General features: G+C 33.7%; 1 protein-coding gene across 4 annotated transcripts in view; it reads right to left on the bottom strand.

The window, feature by feature from the left end:
* Syt1 (Synaptotagmin 1) overlaps positions 1-23,204 on the bottom strand; it is a 531,278-nt gene extending 508,074 nt beyond the window's left edge. For 2 of the 4 annotated variants that reach the window (XM_069830670.1, XM_069830673.1), the window contains exon 1: positions 23,055-23,203. The gene's annotated coding sequence lies outside the window, so the exon portion shown is untranslated. Of the gene's footprint in view, positions 1-22,670; positions 22,885-23,054 lie in introns of those variants that run through there. The other 2 variants (XM_069830674.1, XM_069830672.1) reach the window with 2 other exon arrangements.
* Positions 23,205-27,137: the final 3,933 nt, after the last annotated feature.

Genomic DNA, 27,137 nt, shown 5'->3' with positions numbered 1-27,137 from the left:
ATTATAGGCTGGGGTGGAACTTACAAATCCAACCTTCATCCGTTAATTTTATTACAGAAAGAGTATTAAAATTTGTTTTAAAAAAAACAGAAAGATTACTCAACTGAACTGTTGTTTAAACATTTCAAAAGGTTTCAAGATTAAACAAATTTATTATTTTATTTTATTAAAATATTTTCACACAAATCTTAATTAAATACATAAAATTTAACGCCTCTTGAAAAACGTTTAAAAATAACTTTGTTCTAGAGTATGCCATTAGGAAAGTCCAGGATAACAGAAAAGGTTTGGAACTGAACGGGTTACATCAGATTCTTGTCCATGCTGATGACGTGAATATGTTACGAGAAAATCCACAAACGATTAGGGAAAACACGGGAATTTTACTTGAAGGAAGTAAAGAGATAGGTTTGGAAGTAAATCCCGAAAAGATAAAGTATATGATTATGTCTCGTGACCAGAATATTGTACGAAATGGAAATATATAAATTGCAAATTTATCCTTTGAAGAGTGGAAAAATTAAAAAATCTGGGAGCAACAATAACAAATATAAATGATACTCGGGAGGAAATTAAACACAGGATAAATATGGGAAATGCTTGTTATTATTCGGTTGAGAAGCTTTTATCATCCAGTCTGCTGTCAAAAAAATCTGAAAGTTAGAATTTATAAAACAGTTATATTACCGGTTGTTCTTTATGGTTGTGAAACTTGGAGTCTCACTTTGAGAGAGGAACATAGGTTAAGGGTGTTTGAGAATAAGGTGCTTAGAAAAATATTTGGGGCTAAGAGGGATGAAGTTACAGGAGAATGGAGAAAGTTACAGAACACAGAACTGCACGCATTGTATATTCTTCACCTGACATAAATAGGAACATAAAATCCAGACGTTTGAGATGGGCAGGGTATGTAGCACGTATGGGCGAATCTAGAAATGCATATAGTGTGTTAGTTGGGAGGCCGAAGGGAAAAAGACTTTGGGGAGGCCGAGACGTAGATGGGAAGATAATATTAAAATTGATTTGAGGGAGGTGGACATGATGATAGAGACTGGATTAATCGTAATTATTCAAATCAACTTTACTGGGAGTTATACCTGAAAGCTTGATTTGCATAATGCACGTTACTGTTCGTTAACAGAAAAAAAAACACAATTTAAGTTGCACAGAGTTAGTGTGCACTCAATGTTGTTTGCTTGACGGTTGTCAGCCTACTTTGAGGTCTGTGGATATAGAGGGAAAAACTGGATCGATGTCTGGTAGAGTTCCCGAGTTCCCGGGTAGCTCAGTTGGTAGAGCGTTGGTACGTTAAACCAAAGGTCTCGGGTTCGATACCTGGCTCCGGAACAATTTTTCCCTCGTAATTATTAAAATCAACTTTACAGGGAGTTATACCTGAAAGCTTGATTTGGATTAATCTTGCTCAGGATAGGGACCTATGGCGGGCTTATGTGAGGGCGGCAATGAACCTCCAGGTTCCTTAAAAGCCAGTAAGTGAAGTAATTAAGTAATAATGCTAAGAACAGATACAAAGGAATCGTCTGTTGCCTACAAGTTTAAATAAAAATGAGCAGAATATTAAATAGGGTAACTACTTTCCAGATGACCTGGTAATTATTCGAACATTCACATGGAATTTCTGATTAATCGTTAAATTATATTAAATATTATGTTTTATTTAACTACGCTCGCAACTGCAGAGGTTATATCAGCGTCGCCGGATGTGTCGGAATTTTGTCCCGCAGGAGTTCTTTTACATGCCTGTAAATCTACTGACATGAGCGTGTCGCATTTAAGCACACTTAAATGTCATCGACCTGGCCCGGGATCGAACCCGCAACCTTGGGCATAGAAGGCCAGCGCTATACCAACTCGCCAACCAGGTCGACTCGTTAAATTACATCGCCCATTGTGTAGTTGATGCTTTTTATAATTTTCATACAATTGTCACTTCTTCGTTCGAGGTAATCATGTTTTAGGCCTATAGTGAATATTTTACTTAAATGTCCATTCACTTTGGAATAATTATTAGAGATTTACTTGAAAAAAAAAAACAGCTAAGAGTAAGGTGTATTAATTTGCAGTTATTTTTCATTTCCTTCGCAAAGAGCCACGGCAATTGAGACGCCCTGTAAAATACATCACAATTAATGAAACTACCAACCATTAGCAATAAGAAATAGTTATTCATCTGAATGCAGTACCAAATCCTATATAGAACTAGATGCTATGTCATATATCATAGACTTCATACCATTTTCTTAAGCTTTGAAGTCAATAAGAGTCGGATGAACTGACTTTCGAACGTAGAGGCCGGGTCGTAATAAATGTTCCATTACTTTAATGGTGTCGTAATTCGGGAAGTTGGAGGTTGAGATGCGACCTGTCTTACTCAAGTTAAATGACGTCTGCAGACGGGAGCAACACTAAATAAAACACTGCGAATATCGTCTCTCAGTCCACTTCTTTTCTCTTTACTGCGCAAAAAAGATGACTTGTGTCGGGAAGCGGAATTCTCGTCACCGGAACTCTCGTCATTGTACCACCTAGTCACTGCAATTTTGTCACTTCGATTTTTTTGTCACCCGATATTTCGGTCACCAGTACACATATACTTATAAATAATAATTTATTTTGACAAATAAAATATCCATAGGTACACTGCATAAAATGTTACATGATTTATGTTTCAAAATTGTCAGTCACCAAAATTGTGTCCGATTGCTCTGAGGTATGTAAGAACATCACCATCTTCTTTACAATCAGGGTATCGTTTTGCGATCCTAGTAATCCTTCTGTCTAAATCCTCCACTTCCTTCGCAATAACCCTAAAGTCCCTAATAGTTCGAGTGAAACGAAATTCCCCTTCGTGATGCTCTATTAATACAATAAATTTAATAATAACTAAAATAAGTAAGAACGTCACCTTACATCGACAATTTTTTTGCCAAATACGTATATGCGTAACCACGGAAACAACCTTACAATGACATTTAAATCTCATTTTACTTAGTCTATATGCGTAACCACTGAAACAACCTTGAAATGACATTTAAATCTCATTATACTTATATGCGTAACCACTGAAACAACCTTACAATGACATTTAAATCTCATTATACTTAGTCTATATGCGTAACCACTGAAACAACCTTGAAATGACATTTAAATCTCATTATACTTATATGCGTAACCACTGAAACAACCTTACAATGACATTTAAATCTCATTATACTTAGTCTATATGCGTAACCACTGAAACAACCTTGAAATGACATTTAAATCTCATTATACTTATATGCGTAACCACTGAAACAACGTTACAATGACATTTAAATCTCATTATACTTATATGCGTAACCACTGAAACAACCTTACAATGACATTTAAATCTCATTTTACTTAGTCTATATGCGTAACCACTGAAACAACCTTGAAATGACATTTAAATCTCATTATACTTATATGCGTAACCACGGAAACAACCTTACAAAGACATTTAAATCTCATTTTACTTAGTCTATATGCGTAACCACTGAAACAACCTTGAAATGACATTTAAATCTCATTATACTTATATGCGTAACCACTGAAACAACCTTACAATGACATTTAAATCTCATTATACTTAGTCTATATGCGTAACCACTGAAACAACCTTGAAATGACATTTAAATCTCATTATACTTATAAGCGTAACCACTGAAACAACCTTGAAATGGCATTTAAATCTCATTATCAGGGAAAGGATTTATATGTAAATACATATTTACTTATAAAGCTAATATAATTTATATTTTGCATTATCTTTATGTTTCACAATGTGTAGGGTTGAAAAATCCTACTTTTATTTTCCATATTTTTCCATATTTTAGAGTTTAGTACATATTTTCGTTAATTTCCATATATTTTCCATATTTCATATAAAACAGTCCATATTATATTAGGTTTAACAATAAAACAAAACAAAATTCCATTAACTTTTAAAAATACATTTCAACAATAGAGATTTAAACACATGTTCAGTAATCCCTTTAACATCAGAGTTATTTGAAAATTAGCAGTCCTATCAACAATGGGAAAGTAAGTTACAAAACTGTATTAATTTAATTTAAAATTTTTAACAGACTTCAGTTGTGCAGCTCAACAGTTAAATGCCAGTCAGAGTACACATAGGTTCAGTTTTGTAAATCATACTATAAAGACGGTAAATATGCCAAAAGTACGTCATTCAGTCAATTAAAAATCAAATCTAACAAGTTACATTTCAGAATTTAAAGAAGATGGTTTATCAACTGACAATAAAATATTATTTTGTAATTTGTGTCAGTGTGCAGTATCATCTACACAAAAGTTCCTGGTGCAACAACACATTACAACTAGTAAACATCAGGCCAACAAACAACTAAATTCCAAGCAGAGACAATTGTTTTTAACACAACCAACAACATCGAATGTAAGATCTGAGTTTAACATCGACCTGTGCCGTTCTCTCATCTCTGCTGATATTCCTCTCTACAAACTAAAGAATAAGGTCTTCAGGGAATTCCTTGAAAAATATACTCAACATACAATCCCGGATGAGTCAACACTTAGGAAGACGTATGCTCCATCCATCTACGATGAGACAATACAGAAGATAAGAGATGAAATTAAAGATAGTTCAATTTGGGTTTCCATTGATGAGACTCCCGACAAAGAAGGTAGACTTGTTGGTAATGTAGTTATCGGTTTGTTAAGTGAACAATATTCTGAACGAATTCTTTTACATTGTGATGTTCTAGAAAAGTGCAATAACAAAACTATAGTTAAACTGTTCAACGAAGCTATGGGTATCCTGTGGCCAAAGGGTATTATGTACGATAATGTGTTATTCTTTATTAGCGATGCTGCCCCTTATATGGTCAAAGCTGGACAAGCATTATCTGTTGTATATCCTAAATTGACTCATTTTACTTGTGTGGCGCATGCATTTCATCGTGTGGCAGAAGTGGTCAGAGACAATTTCCCTAAAGTAGATTTGTTGATTTCATCAGTGAAAAAAGTATTTCTCAAAGCTCCCAGTAGAGTTAACGTGTTGAAAGAAATGTACCCTGAAATTCCATTGCCACCAAAGCCAATTTTAACTAGATGGGGTACATGGCTAGAAGCAGTTGAATATTATGCCGAACATATAGACTCTATTAACAATGTTCTCCTTGCATTGGACTCTGAAGATGCAGTCTCAATTGATACTGCGAAAACAGTTACCTGTGACATAAGTGTGAAGAATGACTTAGCTCACATTCAGCATACATTTTCATGCATCATAAAAACGCTCAAAAGTCTCCAAAATAGGCACCTTTCACTATCTGAAAGTTTTGAAATTATAAATAGTACTGTGGAACAACTGAATCGTGGTAGAGGTAAAGTTGCAGATGCAGTAAGAGCTAAGGTGGACACTGTACTTTCAAAAAACCCTGGATATGAAGAACTACAAAAGGTTGTTGCTGTGATGAGTGGTGAATCAACAGTGAAGATTAACTTGGACTTATCCCCAGCAGACATTGTGAAATTGAATTATGAACCAGTTACTTCTTGTGACGTCGAACGCTCTTTTAGTCAGTATAAATCTATCCTCAGAGACAATAGAAGAAGATTCACTTTTCAGCACTTGAAAGAAATGTTTGTAACCTATTGTTATGGTAACAGACAATAAAAATTGTGTTTTGTTGAAACTACATTGGAAGATAAGGTACGTCCATTATATTTTTTGTTTAGTTTGATTAAAATGTACCAATATTTAACGTACATAGTCATTTTTTTATAATTTTAAGTCCATATTTAATTCCATATTTTGGTAAAAATCCATATTTAATTCCATATTTTGGTAAAAATAACTACATATATATTTACATATTTCATATATTTTTAGTCCATATAAATCCGTTCCCTGCTCATTATACGTATATGCGTAACCACTGAAACAACCTTACACTGACATTTAAATCTCATTATACTTATATGCGTAACCACTGAAACAACCTTACAATGACATTTAAATCTCATTATACTTATATGCGTAACCACTGAAACAACCTTACAATGACATTTAAATCTCATTTTACTTAGTCTATATGCGTAACCACTGAAACAACCTTGAAATGACATTTAAATCTCATTATACTTATATGCGTAACCACTGAAACAACCTTAATATGACATTTAAATCTCATTTTACTTAGTCTATATGCGTAATCACTGAAACAACCTTGAAATGACATTTAAATCTCATTATACTTATATGCGTAACCACTGAAACAACCTTACAATGACACTTAAATCTCATTTTACTTAGTCTATATGCGTAACCACTGAAACAACCTTGAAATGACATTTAAACCTCATTATACTTATATATGTAACAACGGAAACAACCTTACAATGACATTTAACTCTCATTATACTTATATGCGTAACCACTGAAACAACCTTGAAATGACATTTAAACCTCATTATACTTATATGCGTGACCACTGAAACAACATTACAATGACATTTAAATCTCATTATACCTATATGCGTAACCACTGAAACAACCTTGAAATGACATTTAAACCTCATTATACTTATATGCGTAACCACTGAAACAACCTTACAATGACATTTAAATCTCATTATACTTATATCCGTAACCACTGAAACAACCTTACAATGGCATTTAAATCTCATTATATTTATATACGTAACCACAGAAACAACCTTACATTAACATGTAAATCTCATTATACCTTTAGTACGTAACCACGGAAGCAACCTTACAATGACATTTAAATCTCATTATACCTATATGCGTAACCACGGAAACGACCTTAAAATGACATTTAAATCTCATTACTTATATACGTAACCACGGAAACAACCTTACATTGACATGAAAAATCTCATTATACCTTTATATGTAACCGCGGAAACAACCTTACAATGACATTTAAATCTCATTATACTTATATGCGTAACCTTACAGACATTTAAATCTCATTAAATTTTTCCAATAAAACATTAATAAAGTATTAAATGTAATCGGTGACAAGAACACTGATGACTAAAATGTAACCGGTGGCCAGAATGCCAGTGACTAAAATGCAATCGGTGACAAGAAGATACAATGACGACATCTCTTGTGACGAGAATTCCTAGACCCCTTGTTTCTCGTTATAAATGACAAATACCTTTTCTATTATAAGTTATAACTAGGAACCGTATTCTGTCTCAGGGCATACGGAGATAAGGTTAGATGTTCGTAGACTGTATTGGCGTAATGTCATATTTGGCGTGTGGCACAGCTACTATCAGGGAACACTCGCATTTGTTTGTGCTGCAGTTGACGTTCTATTCAAGATTCAAACTATACCTCGAAGACTGTAGAAAATTCATTTCAGTGATAAAGATTGATACTAAGATGACCTTTCCTACAATTCAAATTATTTGTTCATTTATTTGTTTGATTTATTTTTACTGGTTCTGGCAGAGTTAAGGCTATAAGGCCTTCTTTTTCACTCAACCAGTATAAAAATGCATAGCAAATATAACATCAATACAGAAAACAATGGAATAATAATAATAATAATAATAATAATAATAATAATAATAATAACAGTAAGAGAAAATGTGCATATATTTAGTTACATGTAATTTCAAGAGTTAAACAATTAAAATTCAGTGTTGAATAACACAGTTTTTATGCAAATCTGGCTTTCAGGTAGAATATCCCTGTGATGCAGGCTTGAATAATTGCAAGAGAAAAATTGTTTCTGGGCCGGGTATCGATCCTGGGGCCCTTCGCTTAGCGCACGAATGCTCTACCGAGTGAGCTACCCCAGGAACCATACACGACATAATCACAATTCTTTCCTTTATATCCACACTGATCAAATGGGCTGACAAGACGCCAGAACCCAACTTTGAGTGCACACAGTTCTATGCGACTTAAATTGTGGCTTTCTGTTAACGCACCTAGAGTAACGAATATATTATGCAAATCTAGCTTTCAGCTGGAAGCTCTTTGTGAGGCAGGTAGAGCATTCGTGCGCTAAGCGAAGGGTCCCGGGATCAATACCCGGCCCCGGAACAATTTTTCCCTTCAGATTATTCAAGCCTGCTTCACAGGGTGCTTCTACCTAAAACCCAGATTTGCATAATATATTCGTTACTGGAAGTACGTTAACAGAAAGCCACAATTTAAACCACACACAATTGTGTGCACTCAAAGTTGAGTTCTGGCGTCTTGTCAGCCCATTTGAGTCGTGTGGATATGAAGGGAAGAATTGTGACGGTGTCGTATTCAGTTCCTAGGGTAGCTCAGTCGGTAGAGCATTCGTACACTAAGCGAAGGGCCCCGGGATCGATACCCGGCCCTGGAACATTTTTGCCCTTGAAATTATTCAATACAATTTTTGATCGAAGGAATGATTAACATAATGAAAGAAAATTCATATATTAAAAATAAATGAAGAAAGGTCGCATTCTAAGAGACGAAAAACAATCTTTCTTACCATCGGCTTTTGAAAGTACAGAGGTGTGAAAATTATTAGAATAATCTTAATTTTAAAGGTTTTTTAATAGTTCCTTCACAAATATTCATTGAATTGATGAATATTGATATATAATATTACTATACTGATGTAGGATATATTTACTACTAACAATGCCGGAAAGCATTGTTGTACATTGGTATTTTTCTTATTTTACAATTGTTATGGGAATTCAGAAATTATTATATTATGTTGGCGGAATTGGAAACATAAAAAATTAATTAAGAAATGCTTTAAACAAATTGTTCTTTGCGTTTACATTGTTGTGAAGGTTCAAATGAACGTGTACATCTGTTTTGTGCATATAATTTTTTATGTTCCCAATTCCGCCAATTTTGGTTTCGTCCTTTAAATCTGCAGAAATTTGATCCGAACTAATGTAACTTTTCGTTCTGCAAAATAATTTTAAAATGTTACATATTGTCGGCTAAGAATGAAAACCTCGTATCGCAATTAAAATAGTATATTATGCAACGAGACTATAATGATAGTAATTAAGACGCGAGTATGTTTGTTTATGAAACGAGCGCAAGCGAGTTTCATAATTTTCATACCAGCGTCCTAATTACCATTATAGGCAAGTTTCATACGATTTTTATGCTCGACCATATTTCTAACTTGAAATTATTCAGAAGTATTCATTTTATTCGCATCTGACTGAAGATCGGAAGTGACCTTGTGCATAGGTCGTAAACTGTGAGATGTGCGCAGACGCAAAAGTATTGATTTTTTCCGAGGAACAATAATGTCATTGACCTTGATATAATTTAGAGAATAACATGAACTAATTTTGATATAACCTGGAAATTGATTTAGAATTGAAAAACGAGATGACAAATTGAATTTATTTGAATATTATTTATAATTAACGCTAATTATTATAGTAACAGAACATAACCTTCTGCGACAGTATTGGATTTCCAGCTTCCGTAACGTTTCCCTCGTTGTCTTTCGATTGCATATCCGAGAATAATCGAAAACCTGAACTTTAATGAATAGGTGTACTTTAATGACATGCATTAAAGGACTACTACCAGGTGTATAATTACTACATTTCGGCATGGTCGAGCATAAATATATATATATACATTTTTGGCTTAATCAGAATATAATCTCGTAACTCATCCCTAAAAAGTGTAAAAAGAACTGTTTTTGTTTCTAATTTGAAAGTTAAATTTGATCAATTATGTTTAAACAATATTTATTTTATTTTATTGGGTTATTTTACGACGCTTTATCAACATCTAGGTTATTTAGCGTCTGAATGAAATGAAGGTGATAATGCCGGTGAAATGAGTCCGGGGTCCAGCACCGAAAGTTACCCAGCATTTGCTCGTATTGGGTTGATGGAAAACCCAGGAAAAAAAACCTCAACCAGGTAACTTGCCCCGACCGGGATTCGAACCCGGGCCACCTGGGTTTAAACAATATAAAAATAATGTCTACAGATACCTTTTTTGTTCGTACTGTAAAGTCTTGTATTTGTGAGATATGAGGTTTTCATTCTAAGCCGAAAATAAATAAGTAAATAACTAAATAAGTTAGTAAGTAAATAAATAAATAAATAACTAAATAAAAAAATAACTAAATGACTAAATAAATAACTAAATGTATAAATAAGTTACTAAATGCCTAAATAAATAACTAAATGTATAAATAAGTTACTAAATGCCTAAATAAATAGATAAATAGATAAATAAATAGATAAATAAATAAAAAATAAATAAATGACCAAATAAATAACTAAATATATACATAAGTTACTAAATGCTTAAATAAATAATTAAATGTATAAATAAGTTACTAAATGCCTAAATAAATAACTAAATATGTAAATAAGTTACTAAATGCCTAAATAAATAACTAAATGTATAAATAAGTTACTAAATGCCTAAATAAATACCTAATGTATAAATAAGTTACTACATGCCTAAATAAATGACTAAATAAATAGATAAACAAATAATAAATAAATAAATAAATAGATAAATAAATAATAAATAAATGACTAAATAAATAACTAAATGTATAAATAAGTTACTAAATGCCTAAATAAATAACTAAATGTATTAATAAGTTACTAAATGCATAAATAAATAACTAAATGTATAAATAAGTTACTAAATGCCTAAATAAATAACTAAATGTATAAATAAGTTACTAAATGCCTAAATAAATGACTAAATAAATAAATGACTAAACAAATAAATTGCTAAATAAATGACTAAATAAATAGATAAATAATTAAAAAATAAATAAATGACCAAATAAATAACTAAATATATACATAAGTTACTAAATGCTTAAATAAATAATTAAATGTATAAATAAGTTACTAAATGCCTAAATAAATAACTAAATATGTAAATAAGTTACTAAATGCCTAAATAAATAACTAAATATGTAAATAAGTTACTAAATGTCTAAATAAATAACTAAATGTATAAATATGTTACTAAATGCCTAAATAAATACCTAATGTATAAATAAGTTACTAAATGCCTAAATAAATTACTAAATAAATAAGTGACTAAACAAATAAATTGCTAAATAAATGACTAAATAAATAGATAAATAAATAATAAATGTCTAAATAAATAACTAAATGTATAAATAAGTTACTACATGCCTAAATAAATTACTAAATAAATAAATGACTAAACAAATAAATTTCTAAATAAATGACTAAATAAATAGATAAATAAATAATAAATAAATAAATAAATAAATAAATAGATAAATAAATAATAAATAAATGACTAAATAAATAACTAAATGTATAAATAAGTTACTAAATGCCTAAATAAATGACTAAATGTATTAATAAGTTACTAAATGCCTAAATAAATAACTAAATGTATAAATAAGTTACTAAATGCCTAAATAAATGACTAAATAAATAAATGACTAAACAAATAAATTGCTAAATAAATAGATAAATAAATAATAAATAAATAAATAAATGACTAAATAAATAAATAGATAAATAAATAATAAATAAATGACTAAATAAATAACTAAATGTATAAATAAGTTACTAAATGCCTAAATAAATAACTAAATGCATAAATAAGTTACTAAATGCCTAAATAAATTACTAAATAAATAAATGACTAAACAAATAAATTGCTAAATAAATGACTAAATAAATAAACACGTAAATTACGTTGCCACGCATAAGCTGTTGCTCTGGCCGTTCAACTCAAGCTGTATTTAATCCACAGCTTTGCAATTTTACAAAAAAAATAACAATGAATAAGGCAATTGTACGAACATTGTTCACGTTTGTGCGCCATTAGGATAAGGATTAATTTTATCACAACGAAGTTGCCATGCAATCCATACACCACAAGATAAAAAAAAAAAAAAAAAAAACAGATTGGAGATTGGTATCATTCCAATGCTAGCGTTGTTTCCCCACAGCAATAAGTGTTCAACATCAGAGATTAGATGCACTTCTAAGCTCTAATTTAGAACATCGTCAACGCCACATCGATCCAAAACCAACTAGGCCTGACAGGCTGGAGTGACACGCCCATTACCCACTCCCCATGCAAAGCTTAAAGCTTACAGTAGAAAAGAAAACTAAAGGATTTTTAAGATTTTCTACGTGCGATGCATATCTGATGGGTGAACAATATTATTCTTCAAACATGTATTTTTAGTACTCAACTTTAATAATGGAATAAATCTTAATACTCTAAACAGGTTCTACTAGGATTTTTTTTTACGATGTCTGAGCAAAAATGTTTCATATTCACTTCTGATGACGTCTGTAAAGTTCCTCCTATATCTATTAGATAACTTATCATTCGTTTTACTTATCTTGTGCACACATGCGGTGGATATGCTTCCCTGATTACGGCTGGTTCACAATAAACCGGAAACGAGAACGGAAAAAAACTTTAAATACATATATTTAAATGTGAGCATTCATAATTAACGAGAAGTTTGCCGGAGACCGATAACGTGAACGTGAGATTGCCCCAATTTTTATTCTTGTTAAGAATTATAATTGAAAGAAATCATTTAGCTCAAGTTTTAAACATATACAATTTTAAATATGAAATGAAATGAAAGAAAAGATTTAATTCTAAAGCGAAAAAAATATCCCTAGAAACAATTAATTTAGGATAAATTATTACTATATCCCCAGATGGCAGTCAAATTCCCTACAACTAGGAATAAATTCCTAGGGTTGGAAACACTAGCCACACAAGGAAGTGTTCGGCGAATTGATATCATTGCCATTAAGAACAACTCGGCATACATTCTCGATCCCACCATCAGATTTGAGACACATGCAGATCAACCGCATGAGGTGGACAGTGAAAAGAAACGGATCTATGAACCAACAATCCCGTTCTATAAAGATAAATATAGCCTGTCCCACATTCATGTAATAGGTCTGATGGTGGGAGCACGAGGTACCATACCCTCCTTCTTTGCCAACAAATGTAAAAACCTGGGGCTAACACACAGCATTGTGAAGGAAATAGTCATTAGTGCCCTCAAAGGATCGGTTCAGATATTGAGAAATCATTTGTATGGGAGTGATAATGGAAATTTCAAGTTATCTTAACCGATGGCTGTTGAATGGTTTAGATATTAGTGCCAATAAATCCGTACTATTATTTTTCTCGCGGTATATGGCATTCAAATCACTAACCTATCTGATGATTTTTTCCTCTTTTCTTAACTGTAAATGAGTACAAACGCTACTTAGATGTAAATTTTTCTGACACTTTGTAAATTCGATTCCCTAATCGTTTCAAATGTATATCATTTTACCTTTTAGGTGTCTTTCCAAATTATATGTAATACGCTTTGTCAAATCTAGCAACATTTTCATAAGGGAAGCTAAATTTATATATTATTATTATTATTATTATTATTATTATTATTATTATTATTATTATTATTATTATTATTATTATTAATGTGATTTCTGAAGGAAATGCATTTATTATTAGGAATAAAATATTATTATTTTAATTGCATTACCTTTGATTTTGTACGAGTTTGCTAGCATTAACTGGAATAAAAGTGATAATAATATAATAATTTAATTTGATGAGGACATGTTAACTTTCGGAATGTGAGGTACCATGGACAGGTTTAATTTTGGGAAAAATATAGATTTGAGTACTTAATATCTACGTGAAATATTGACTATTGGAACAAAACGGTTTGCCATTCTGTGCAAACGTCCTTTACGAACACAGTACGTCCATTTAATTTTTCCAATAATATGGACATGTTGACTTTTGGAACTAGCCGACTCAATTATTCTTCTCTTTAGTTTAAAAGAGGAGCAATGGAGCGGACACGGCTCGAAATATTTTTACCGTGTATGGAGAGAATGTCATCAGAGAAAGCACTGCAAGAAAGTGGTTCTGTCGTTTCAACACACAATACACTGAACAAAAGTTAGTGTGCATTGGCGGAAGACGATTTTATGCATCTGACGGGATAAAGAAGGCGTTGTTTGCTACGAATTGCTTCCCAGGAATATAAGCATAATTGCTGACATTTATTGCCAACAACTCGGAAGCCTTGCGGCCGCAATTAAAGAAAAACGGCCGGGAAGACTGCATCAAGTGCTGCTGCAACACTGTAATGCACGCTCGCACTCCGCTAACATGACGAAAGCAGCTATCCAAGAGATGGTTTGGGAGGTGATTCCACATCCCACATATTCTAGCGATCTTCCGCAATCAGATTTCCACCTTGTCTATATCCAAACAATCTTCAAGGAAACTCTTTTGATAACGAATATCTTTTACGAACTTTGCTTGACGACTTCTTTCACTCCTAAGCAACAGACTTATTCATATACGGAATTGAAAAACTACCCCCGCGTTGGCAGTGAGTTATAGATAATGTAGAGGAATAGAATAATGATTAATTCTGCAGTGCTTGGGAAAAGTGGCATAAGTCAGTTTCCACAAACCTTTTTTGATAATTTATTGACAACTTACACTAGTTTATGTCAATTTGATTTTTTTCTGTATGAATTATTGTTATGGGAGAAATAATTGTGTATTTTTTCCCGAGCGAGCAGATGTTCCGTAAGTTGTCAATAAATTATCAAAAAGGGTTTGTGGAAACTGACTTGTGTCACTTTTCCCAAGCACTGCAGAATATATCTTCTATTTATCTCAAACAAAAACTATTATCACCGTGAAAAAAACGCCTCAATCTTTTGCATCAACTCAATAGGCTACATATAACGGCATAATTGCAACTTTAAATATTATATTCTGTTAATATTTCCACGATTCAGCATTCCGCGACGTAATTGCGTCCCCTAAAGCGGTACGCATCCAACTAGATAGCCTACAATGTTACGGAATGAGCGTTGGTTCGAGTCTATATGGAGAAATAAATTTTGTATTTAAAATTTGAACCAATACATCATGAGTCCAAAGCTGACGCAGTAACGTTATGAATTTGAGAAGTTACAATGATTAATAAATTCCGGTTTAATAAGTGAGTGCAAAAGAGATGTCGGACGTCCTAGGAAGAGGTGGAACTGAATAAAATGTGAAGACGGGACAGGCACTAAGCCTAAACCATGAAGTGAAGATGATGATGATGATGATGATGATAAGTGAGCTACAACACCTGAAGGATAACCGTACTAACAACACGTCACCCCGTTTTGGTTGGATGATCGTTCAACTCTTCTGAGACGTGAACGTGGGCCCAGCTATGGCCTGGTAGACCTTATCCCTCCATGAGCTATCGCGTAACGGACTTCTCTTTTTTCAAGAAATTCAGCGCTAATTTTAAGAGATTGCAGGTTATACAGGATGTTTCTAAATTAGACCGACAAACTTCGGGATGGATAGATAACCTTATTTCAAACAGTTTTTATTAATGAACTCATGGTCTGCGACACTTTCTTTCAGAGCAAGAGGGGTTTATGTCATTACCAGGCTTCGAGACTTCGGACCCAATAGAGCAGTTCAGTGGGAAATCCGCATAACGGCGTACTGAGTATAGTGGTAAAGCGTACAGTGGGTAGGGGTACTGTAGAATGAATGACAACAAATACGCAAAGGAAAACGCTCTGGATTTGAAGATTCTGAAGAATAATTTGGTTTTCATACAAACTGTGTCTGAAACTATTACACTGTTAGAGAAAAGTCAGAGTAAGAGATGCCGGAAGCCCTCAAATTCATTTAGAAAATGATGCAGAGAATTAATGAGACATCAAGTACATCGGTTACTGAACGTGTACAACAGAAGTGGAAATCAATTTTATGTAAAAATAACGGATATGGAACATTGTGAAACATAAACAGCAAATTAGTCGGCATAGTCACTCGAGAATAAAAGACTGTCTCTTAGATACTGTAATGCTGTTAGGTTTTTTTCGTTTTGCTCCTATCACGTCATGCGACGTAAAGCGCAGCTTTCTACAGTACAAACTTTGGCAGATAACCGAAAAATATTTACATTTGAGACACTGAGAATGTATCTTATAGTAGGTGCATTGCAATTCGGTACTGTAACTGCACTTCCTAAAGACGACCAATAGGATAAATGAAAAAAATTAAAATTGCTACATGCTTATTTCCACCATTAACACTGTGTATAATTAAACACAAATGCTTATAAAAGCCAAGAGAATAAATGCTTTTCACATTCTTTTGACATTATCATTGTGTAATGTATATTTACTTTCAGAATGTACATATGTGTGCGTTTCCACATACTACCGTACTCTACCCTAAATAGCAACGTTGTTACCTCAACACATCTCTATCTACCTGCAGCGAGTCAACAACCTATAGTGCATGCACAGTAAACTTATTGTATGGGGTCCAAAGTCTCGAAGCCTGGTCATTATATGGTTCGATCGTACAGGAAGGAATTGAAGTAATTAGATACGCTGAAAGTAAGTAAACAAATCATTAACGTTACAGGCACAATTTATTGACCCAAACACACAGAAAAACACAAAGAAAACAAACAGAATGAAAAGGAAAAACACTTACTTCAGTGTTAAATTAGCAGTAGGGATCCATTGCTTTACTGTCCCATCACCACAAGTGCTGGAACACACATCCATTGGTTTCCAGACAAGCATTGCATCGACATGCAATACATACACTAGCAAAGACGTCAGGAATTTCCCTGATTTCAGCTACAGCGCAGACAATGCGTGTTGCAAGATCTTCAGAGTCAACAGGGGTTTCATAAACCACAGGTAGTAATCAAAGTGGGTTGATGCACGATACCGAGCTCAGGGGATAAACAAACCAGGTTGAAGAATGACACTGCCCTGACGGCGTAAACAATCTGGGTGGTAGCACAGTTTAGTATATACAGTTGCGAAGCTCAATACTTACTAAATATGCAAACATAGACAGTTGAAATATGCATCCAGAGATAGTTGCTAGCCACCAGGATCGCTACTATCGCCTCATCACAGACTCTTTCCCTAGAAGACGGTAACATGTATTGTACTTTTGATATCGTGTTCTTTTGAAAAATTAACACCTTCCTTCCACTATTGAAATACGAAATGCATAAGGTTTATATATTATTTTCATAAAGTATATATTATATTTTATAAACTCACCTTCCTGGGTCTTTCGGAAGAAGGATAACTCTGACCTCTTTTTCTTAGAATTTACAGTGCTACAAACGTCTCCTTGTCCCATATTTATTATTCAAATTATTGTACTTTAGCTATTTACAGTTATTACAATCGATAACGAACATTTCAGTTTACACAACTTTTCACAACAATGCAAAATACGGCACAGCCAATAACTTTTCGATCTAGACCAGGCGTATCATAGCTAAGTTTTATTTAGTGTAATGTGTCCATAAGTTCCCTTTACTTCTTGTTGCATAATAGCCTATGTTGCAGAAATAATTACAAAACTGTGTTATTTTAATGTGAAGAGAATTTTACATGTTAATATAATCTTCTCTCATCAACATTTTAAGTTTAGAATGGAAGCTATTTTGAGGTTTAATAAAAAAGAATTTATATTGTGATTTAATATAGCACATCTACCTTCCTTAATAAAGATATAAATTTATCATACCACTCCTATGAAATTAGTGTACGTACGATTGTTACTTCGTCTCTTAGGTAGTAGATAAATATAATAATTCAATACCCAATTGTAGTATTAAAATACAGACAAATTGAATGTGTGGAGTATCATACATGACATTATGCTTAATTATAATGTATAATTGCGAATTTAGGAATATAAGATATAGTAAACATAAACTTAATATTTCCATATGAATGGCAGGGCATTGGAGACCACTAAAATTAGACAGGAAGGGGCAACTGGGACATAACCTATAATTCCAACATATCTAAAATATCCGTGCGGTGAAACTGAAAATTATTGAATCGTGCATAAATGAATGTACAAGAATTTCGCAATATTTAATCGAAATAAAGGCAAGTATTACATATACGAACAACGTAATTTTCACACCAAAAATAATATTTCATCTTAACTCGCAAGTGATTTATGTCTGAAGTGTCTTATAATCATTGTTTTAAATTTTATTAATGCAATTACACTACATTTTAGAGAAATATATGTTACTCTTTATGCATTCCAACTAATTTATATGGTTGAAACGCCGCCCTTCGTGATCAGGTTAAGCGAGTTACATGGTCTGCCTTACGGCCTGTATTAGATCACGATGGCAGTGACACAGTCTATTGTTCCTAGTACTCACGGCGCTCCAAGCGGCTAGCAACTATCGCGAGAAATGCAAAAAAACATCCCAAGTTTCGCAACTGTATATACTAAACTGTGGTGGCAGCTTGCACTGAAATGAAGCGTCCAAGCCCAATGGGTACCTGAATGAAAAGTGTTTGAAATAGGGTTATCTATCCGATCCAAAAGTTTGTCGGTCTAATTTAGAAACATCCTATAGATTTATATTTATTGGAAGTAATCTTCACAATTATGTTAAAAGCTTTCGTGGCAACCAAAGCAATGTGTACATATGAACTGCAAATCATGGAATTACCGAAGAACATTGGCTAATTGTGCAACGATTAAAATAGGGTAAATTACGTAGCTCAATCTTTACCTAAATTATTAAAAGAGCGGGTAAATAGTGATGTTGCTGAAGGAAGGTTTTCTCTACTTCTTCGCGTATAACTGAAAAACACCATCGAAAATACGGTCACCTTGTGTCATCTGTACTACAATAACCAAGGTACTGAAATAAGTTTTGTTTTAGCCTATACCTGATGTTCAAGAAGGCATCGTTTGAGTTACGTTTGGGCACTAAAACCATTTTAATTGGACCACAAATGTTCCTAGTATCCCGTTCGATTCGTCAGCAGCGCAGCAAAGCAAACAAGTATAAACTAAAGAGAATTTCAGGAGTCGAAGCGGTAATGATATGGCTTTAACGGAACAGCGGCTTACCTACAATGTCGGGAGAAACGAATATTGTATCTTACCCAAGAAAATCTATATATTTACTAACAGCTTGTTACTACAAAGAGATTTCCATCGAAAATGAAGTAAAGCAAGGAATTCAATGTAGTAAGTTACACATACCAATACGATACAGTAAAATAACTTTTAACGGAATGAGATTTCAGACACATTACAGACGTGGGCAAATTATTAGCAAAATGAAAAATTTTTATTATATATTTTTACAAAATATGATTCTTCAATTTAGACTACAGTTGGCATTTTTGTGTATTTCGAAATAATTAGCCAAACTGAAGATTTGTATTGTATATTTTTCAAAATTCAACTCTTCAATTTAGACTACATTTGATATTTTTGCATAGTTACAAATTATTAGCAAAACTGAAGGTTTTTATTGTATATTTTTATAAAATTCGATTCTTCAATTTGGATTACAGTTGACATTTTGGATATTTCCAAATTATTAGCAAAACTGAAGATTTTTGTTTTATATTTTCACAAAATTTGGCTCTTCAATGCAGTTGACATTTTTGCTAATTTACAAATTATTAGCAAAATTGAAGATTTTTATTATATATTTTTACAAAACTTGACTCTTCAATTTAAACTACATTTGACATTTTTGCATATTTCTGTCTACTGTAATGATGGAAATATGCAAAATTGTCAACTGTAGTCTAAATTGAAAAGTCAAATTTTGTCAACAGAATTATCATAAAAATCGTCAATTTGTTAATAATTTGTCCACGTCTGTATTTACGGACCATTCGTAGTCCAAGTAAAATATTCAGCCCTGGAGGTAAAACAGAATTTATAGTAGCCTATATCTGTATATGGACAGCTTCAGTGCGCGCAGATTTGTCTCAACCTCACTATGCATCCCATATGTGTACCTCGTAATGAGTGAGCAAATTATCTTCCGACCAGAAAGCGGAAAATTTGGCTATTGTCGACCACGTTCCCACACGCTTGTTACAGAGACGGAATAATATCAGTTATTTGGTAAACCGCAAAATATAAAGGTAAAATATTATTAAATATAAGGGGTAGGAATGCGCACTGAGAATTCACTTGCATCGTTTTTGCTCTAAGAGAGATTTCCACAGTATACAAGCAATGGCATGTTACAAGGTGCTCTTGCTTGGTGCAGTTATCAAGCTGGGCAGTGAATGTAACCAGAGTGAATTCAACTTGTTTCTTCATTAGGATTTTATTAAAGCTTTCAATGGAGAAAAACGGTATTTTAGAATCTATTTTAAATATATTTTAATTAAGATAAATTAATACGCATAATCAATAGTTCTGTAAGAAAGGGACATTTTCATTAATTCTATGATAAACACATTTACTTTATAAAAAATGGGTGTGGCTGTATCTCGAACACACTCTTGAGTTTTACGTGACTACGTTTGTCTTAAATCGACAGATATAGGCAAGATCTATCATTTGACAGCAAAATCAGGGTGCTAGCACATCAGAGTCGCGGTATATACTGTAGGCCTAGTGCTCGGAAAAAATATATTAATTTGTAGTCACGCCCTTTGTATCTTTTCATTTCGCAACATATCTTACTCAAAAATAAAGAAGAAATCCGTTACCACCGATTTCGAAATATCGGTGTTTGATGTGTATCTCGTAAATGTGCCACATATTTTTCCTAAAAAAAATATTTTATTTTATATGTCAAATCTGATGACTCGATCAGCGCATTCTGAATTTGAATAAAAATCAGCTGGTAGGAAAAAATTGAGACAGCTGCAAAGCTAGACGACCTTTTTATTATCAACTATTACGTGTATTTTGGAGATATTTCAATCGACGTTTTGTAGTATTACAATATTTATGGCATCCAGTATATATGCTCTAATTTTTTATGAAACTAGTGCACAGTTAGCTCTAGTGATTTCGGAAATGAAAATCTGCCTTTACACTACCTTATTACATGCCAGTACTGACAACAAAAATATCACTAGCCTTTGCCAAGACCTTGATTGAGGGTGCTAAAAACAATAGACTGTGACTGTACTATTTTGCATTGCCTGTAATGAGGCGATATTAGTGGTGACCAACTATCTAATGTTGCATATTTACTACGTATTGAGCTTCGCGACTGTATATACTAGACTGTGACAAAAGCCTAAACTAACCTAATCTAACAGTCAGAGATTCATATACGCAAAGCATAACGTGATGTACACTAGCGTGAAACTTTCGTAATGTCACCACAGTTATGTTGGTATGACTGAGAAGAGCGCTCTAAACACTTGAAGGTGTACAAGCGGAGTACGAGGAACTTACTCTGAGGTAGTTTACCTTAATGTTGTGTGTTCTAATTTACTACATGAGAACCATATTACCATCTGGCAGTAACACTACTGTAGCTCTTTAATTAAGGTAACTTCGTAATTCTGTGTATCTAATGCCTACCCACCTCACTTGCGTGATTCGGGTTCCGCATATTGAGGACAGATGGCAGGACTGTGACCCACTTTCAAGTTGCACACCACTTCGACGTGCCACGCTGTACATGTGTATCTGTGACGATTTTTATGTCGTGTACTAGGATGAGTATATGTGTAAGTGTTCGTGTAAGTGTAGTGTCTGTAATGACTGATGGTGTTGAAGATGAAGGGAGATGGGGAAACTCGGTGTCTGCACATAGCCTGCTCCTGTCGAATAGCATCAAGGGGGCCGCCAGGCTTAACATCCCCATCCGACGGACGAATCACTATCAACAGTGACATATGCCTTCCCTTCATATGCATTGCGGAGAGATTTCGGATATAACCCAAGCATTTTGGTCCACAATCTAGTGATTAGAATTTGTGTATCACCACCTCTCCTAGTCCCGAGATAGAAATTGTACACAAAAATCTCTGAACCCGCAGGGAATCGAACCCGGGCCGGTTAGTCTGGTGGCAGACCAAAGATTAACTCGGCGGACAACTTCGTAATTCTCACTACTATAAATATGAATATGAATTCTCCCTGGAATGATAGGTAATCTTTGTCGAATGTTGGGAATTCCATATGCAACATAAATAGGCTATATTTACAGTTTTTCCTTCTGATTAATTTAAATTTATACAGTAAGTTATATTTTCTAGAATAAATATAGTTTAATAATAAATATTTAAGAAATAATTTGCAAATTTAAACTACATAAATAAATATGTCGTATATAACTTCACGCGGTTAAAGATAATAGCACGATAATTACGTCAAATATTAATTTCTGTGACGTTTTAAAATTAAGCGCTAAGTTAAAGAAATAAAACTACATTTACACATATTCCGAAACTAATTTGTAAGTATTAAAATATCGTACATGAATTACAGATCTACAATTTTCCGAAGAACGTTACTGTGCAACATTTTAAATACGGTAAATTGTATATGAAATAGCTTAAAAGTCATATTAAATTAAGAAAATAATAAACACATACCGGTAAGTTACAATGTTGAACAAAACTTATTTATGTTGCGAATATTAAACATTTTCAATGCGGGATATGAAAGCACAACCACCGGCTCACATTGTCTGTACCTTACTGGCACAAATAATAAAATAAATCTTTGTATGTATTCGATTTAAAAGCCACTTTTAAATTACAAGAAATGAAGCTTTCTACAACGTTAATAATTTACGTACCTTCAAGATATTTCTCTGGTGAAATCCCTGTAGAATTAATTTTAACTACCAACGTTCATTTATTTAATCACAAACAGTGGCTACACAATATAAGAAATAAGGTAAACTTTCCTTCACAACAGCTACAACTGAAAGTGCAATCATTTCACAGTGCAGAGCGTCCAATTACAAACCGGTCGTTCACTTCCTGCTACAAGAATATCACTGTCCGTGCTATAACCTTAAAGACAACCACACAACTAGAGAGTTTACGAGAGGGAAACAAACCGAATAGCAAACGTCCTGTTTCCAGGCTCAGCCCACGCTGATACTGATATCAGCAAAGCTGGAAAAAGGGAGTATTAAAAGATGACATCTATCGTAACAGAGATGTAAGAAACTTACCGCAAACTTCCTTTACGAAAGTCCACCCCTCTTTATAATATTCTTGTGATAAGCAACGCAATCACCAATTCTGTTCTTTACAGATTTTGTTTCTTGGTTTGGCACAAGTGACCAGATGGTTTAGGGGACAGTTCTGTCCTACCGCAACGCCTCTGTCGGTAGGACTAGGAAATGCATTGAATGGGGAGAGGGAGGGAGGGAGGTGGATGAATCAATACCTCACTTAACGTTTACGATGGTCTCTAGGTCCACACCAACTGAAACGTATAATGCTGTGACGAGATCTGTGATTCTGTGGTTAACAGTAATGCGATTATGAGATAACGGACAAAGACAAATGAATACGCCCTATATGTTCAAGTATTTCATTAAATCTATGGGATTAACGTAATGATACGCTCCTCAGGTTTCAATTAATGCGACAGACAAGATTCGACTATAATAATAATAATAATAATAATAATAATAATAATAATAATAATAATACTTACCTACTTACTGGCTTTTAAGAAACCCGGAGGTTCATTGCCACCCTCATATAAGCCCGCCATTGGTCCTTATCCTGAGCAAGATTAATCCATTCTCTATCATCATATCCCACCTCCCTCAAATCCATTTTAATATTATCTTCCCATCTACGTCTCGGCCTCCCTAAAGGTCTTTTTCCCTCCGGCCTCCCAACTAACACTCTAAATGCATTTCTGGACTCGCCCATACGTGCTACATGCCCTGCCCATTTCAAACGTCTGGATTAAAATGTTCCTAATTATGTCAGGTGAAGAATATAATGCGTGCAGTTCTGTGTTGTGTAACTTTCTCCATTCTCCTGTAACCTCATCCCTCTTAGCCCCAAATATTTTCCTAAGAACCTAATTCTCAAACACCCTTAATATATGTTCCTCTCTCAAATGAGAGTCCAAGTTTCACAGCCATACAGAACAACCGGTAATATAACTGTTTTATAAATTCTAACTTTCAGATTTTTTTGACAGCAGACTAGATGACAAAAGCTTCTCAACGGTATAATAACACGCATTTTCCATATTTGTTCTGTGTTTAATTTCCTCCCGAGTGCTATATATATATATATATATATATATATGTTACTGTTGCTCCAAGATATTTGAATTTTTCCACCTCTTCGAAGGATAAATCTCCAATTTTTATATTTCCATTTCGTACAATATTCTGGTCGCGAGACATAATCATATACTTTGTCTTTTCGGGATTTACTCCCAAATCTATCTCTGTACTTGCTTCCAGTAAAATTCCCGTGTTTTCCCTAATCGTTTGTGGATTTTCTCCTAACATATTCACGTCATCCGCATAGATAAGCAGCTGATGTAACCCGTTTAATTCCAAACCCTCTCTGTTATCCTGAACTTTCCTAATGGCATACTCTAGAGTCTAGAGCAAAGTTAAAAAGTAAAGGTTATAGTGCATATAATAATAATAATAATAATAATAATAATAATAATAATAATAATAATAATAATAATACTAATAATACTAATAATAATAATAATAACAACAATAACAATAAGTTGTTTTTCTGGCGGAACGGTATTCTGGCACATTTTTCTTATAGTTTTTATTGTGGAACCGAGAAATGTGTTACCGGTAATATGTTTTAATATCATATTTTTTCTTTTTCTTTGAATTCCATTCCGACATGGAAAGTTTTAAAGTTAGACGAAGTAGTATATTGCGATACTAGGTTGGTAAGTGCGTATAACAAAGGCGAGGGAAAATTTGAAGAAACGAAGCGCTTGCGCCGAGTTTTTATTAATTTACGGGACTTTGTTATGCACTTAATGCCCGTGTATTGTACTTTATTTTTACACAATCATAATCTATGTCTTTATTTTATTTATTATCTACTAATTTTGAACTGAACGTTTGTCATTTTGTTAATGGCAATGTGTAGTTTTGTAGGTGGCCGTTTTTTATATTCTTTTGTTTTATCTGTTGGATACGACTGTCTTTTATGTGTATTGTTCAAATAAATAAAAAGCTATTGCAATATACGAAATTAAGTTTACCCAGAAAATGTTGCATTCTAAGAGCTATGGTCGGGATATACAGTGGAAGCTCTTAAATTCGACAGAAATCAAGATCGACTTCATATAGTTCGACTGCTTACGTAGGAGAATTAGACACGCCCCTATACGGGCACTATGAAATAGGTTTGCCATTTGAATGGGAATTGGTTCTGTGTCTTGTAGCGATACTTTTGTTAAAGGAAAACAGAATATTTTATTGATTAGGATATCCATATTGATCATTGATTTTAAATTAAAGAACTGTTCCTTTTCTATTTGAGAATTGTGTCGTTCGTGAGACGGAACTGTCGACACCCACTGTGGTACTAGAAGCGCATACACAAGTCTCGGGGCGGGCAGGAAATGTAAGTACAGTACTGTATTCGTTGATGGATAACCAATAAGAAATTGTACTCATTTCACCTGCCACACCCACTACCCTTATTGAACTGAACTTTCAATTCCGTTCTGTCGAACTTAGGAGAGTCCACTGTATCTTCTATTCTTCCAAATTTGATGTTGATAGATGATAGATGAAATTAAGGGAGAAGATGAAGAGTGTTGGTGGCATGATAGAGAGAAACGAAAGTATTCTGAAAAAAACCCTCTGAAACGCTTGCTTTGTCCACTACACATTTCATCACGACCTGACAAAAGATCGAACCCGGGCCTCCGGGATGGAAGACCAGTGTCGCGGCAAAAGACCTTAGTTACTTTTTTTTTCGTAATTATTTATCCCAGTGGATTATTATTTCTGTATACAATAATAGGAATATGGTGGAATAACTTATCATTTTCTCCAGCATACGTCTGTACAATCATCCATATGTATTGTACCTATTTACCTTCTCAATCCTTACAAATTCCCTAGATAAATACAGCTGTTTTAACTGAGTCAGGAGTTCCAGTAACATAAGCACATCATCTACTCCTAGAAAATAATTATAATGGGGATGATTAAAATTAATTAATACATGATAAAAATGACTAAAGGGATTAGAACACCTCAAGAAGACCTGTCACATCATTTATTTATTTATTTATTTATTTATTTATTTATTTATTTATTCTGGTGTAGTTAAGGCCATCAGGCCTTCTCTTCCACAACACCAGGAATACAAATACAATAATAGAAATAAACAGAAAAAATACACTATATACAAAGTAAAGCTACACAAGAAATAAAGAGAGAGAGAGAATCATTGTCTGAATCAATAAATTATTTGCTTGGACTCGAACTCAGGTCGCCAGCATTAAACCCATGCTGACTGTACGTTCAAATGTATTAGCAAACATTCTTTTTACTCATGTCTTTCGTTTAAATGCAACATCGCCCCTTTGTAAACGGTACATAGTTCATAAAGACGAACGTTCCACTGAATCACATGAAAGCTTATTCCTATAGCCATAAACATTTTAAAGCCTATAAAAATGAACACAAATTTGTGTTTGGATGACGTCAATCTGTCACCTGGGGTAAGATCCTCTATAATCTCGTGAGAGCTTGGGAAACCGCAGCACTAATGGAGGGCACTCTCGCTTTGCTTACGTCATGTCGTCATAGCAACGGATAAAGGAGCGATTCAAACAAACATGAAAACATGTTTATGTCACAGCATCGTCAATTGTTTTCCGGTTTAGAAAGTTAATATTGATTCAGATGCTTGAAGAATGATTTGAGATGGAAAATTATAATTGTGAGTCCACACCTGTGGTCAGCGCTTCTGGCCGCGAAACCAGGTGGCCCGGGTTCAGATCCCGGTCGGGACAAGTTACCTCGTTGAGGTTTTTCCGGGGTTTTCCCTCAATTCAATATGAGCAAATGCTGCGTAACTATCGGTGCTGGACCCCGGACTCATTTCACCGGCCTTATTACCTCCGTGTAATTCAGACGCTAAATAACCTAAGATGTTGATACAGCGTCATTAAAGAACCTACTAAAAATTAATCGTAGAGGTAGAAAGACTTAAGAATAGGATCATCTCCATTATCATTCACGTTAATGTAAGGTTAATACACAAATAACTGCTAACCCTTTAGG

The sequence above is a fragment of the Periplaneta americana genome, chromosome 7, assembly GCF_040183065.1.
Source record: "Periplaneta americana isolate PAMFEO1 chromosome 7, P.americana_PAMFEO1_priV1, whole genome shotgun sequence".
Taxonomy (NCBI): Eukaryota; Metazoa; Arthropoda; class Insecta; order Blattodea; family Blattidae; genus Periplaneta; species Periplaneta americana.
The sequence above is the reverse complement of the archived record's forward strand: the minus strand, read 5'-3'. Positions and strand labels throughout refer to the sequence as shown.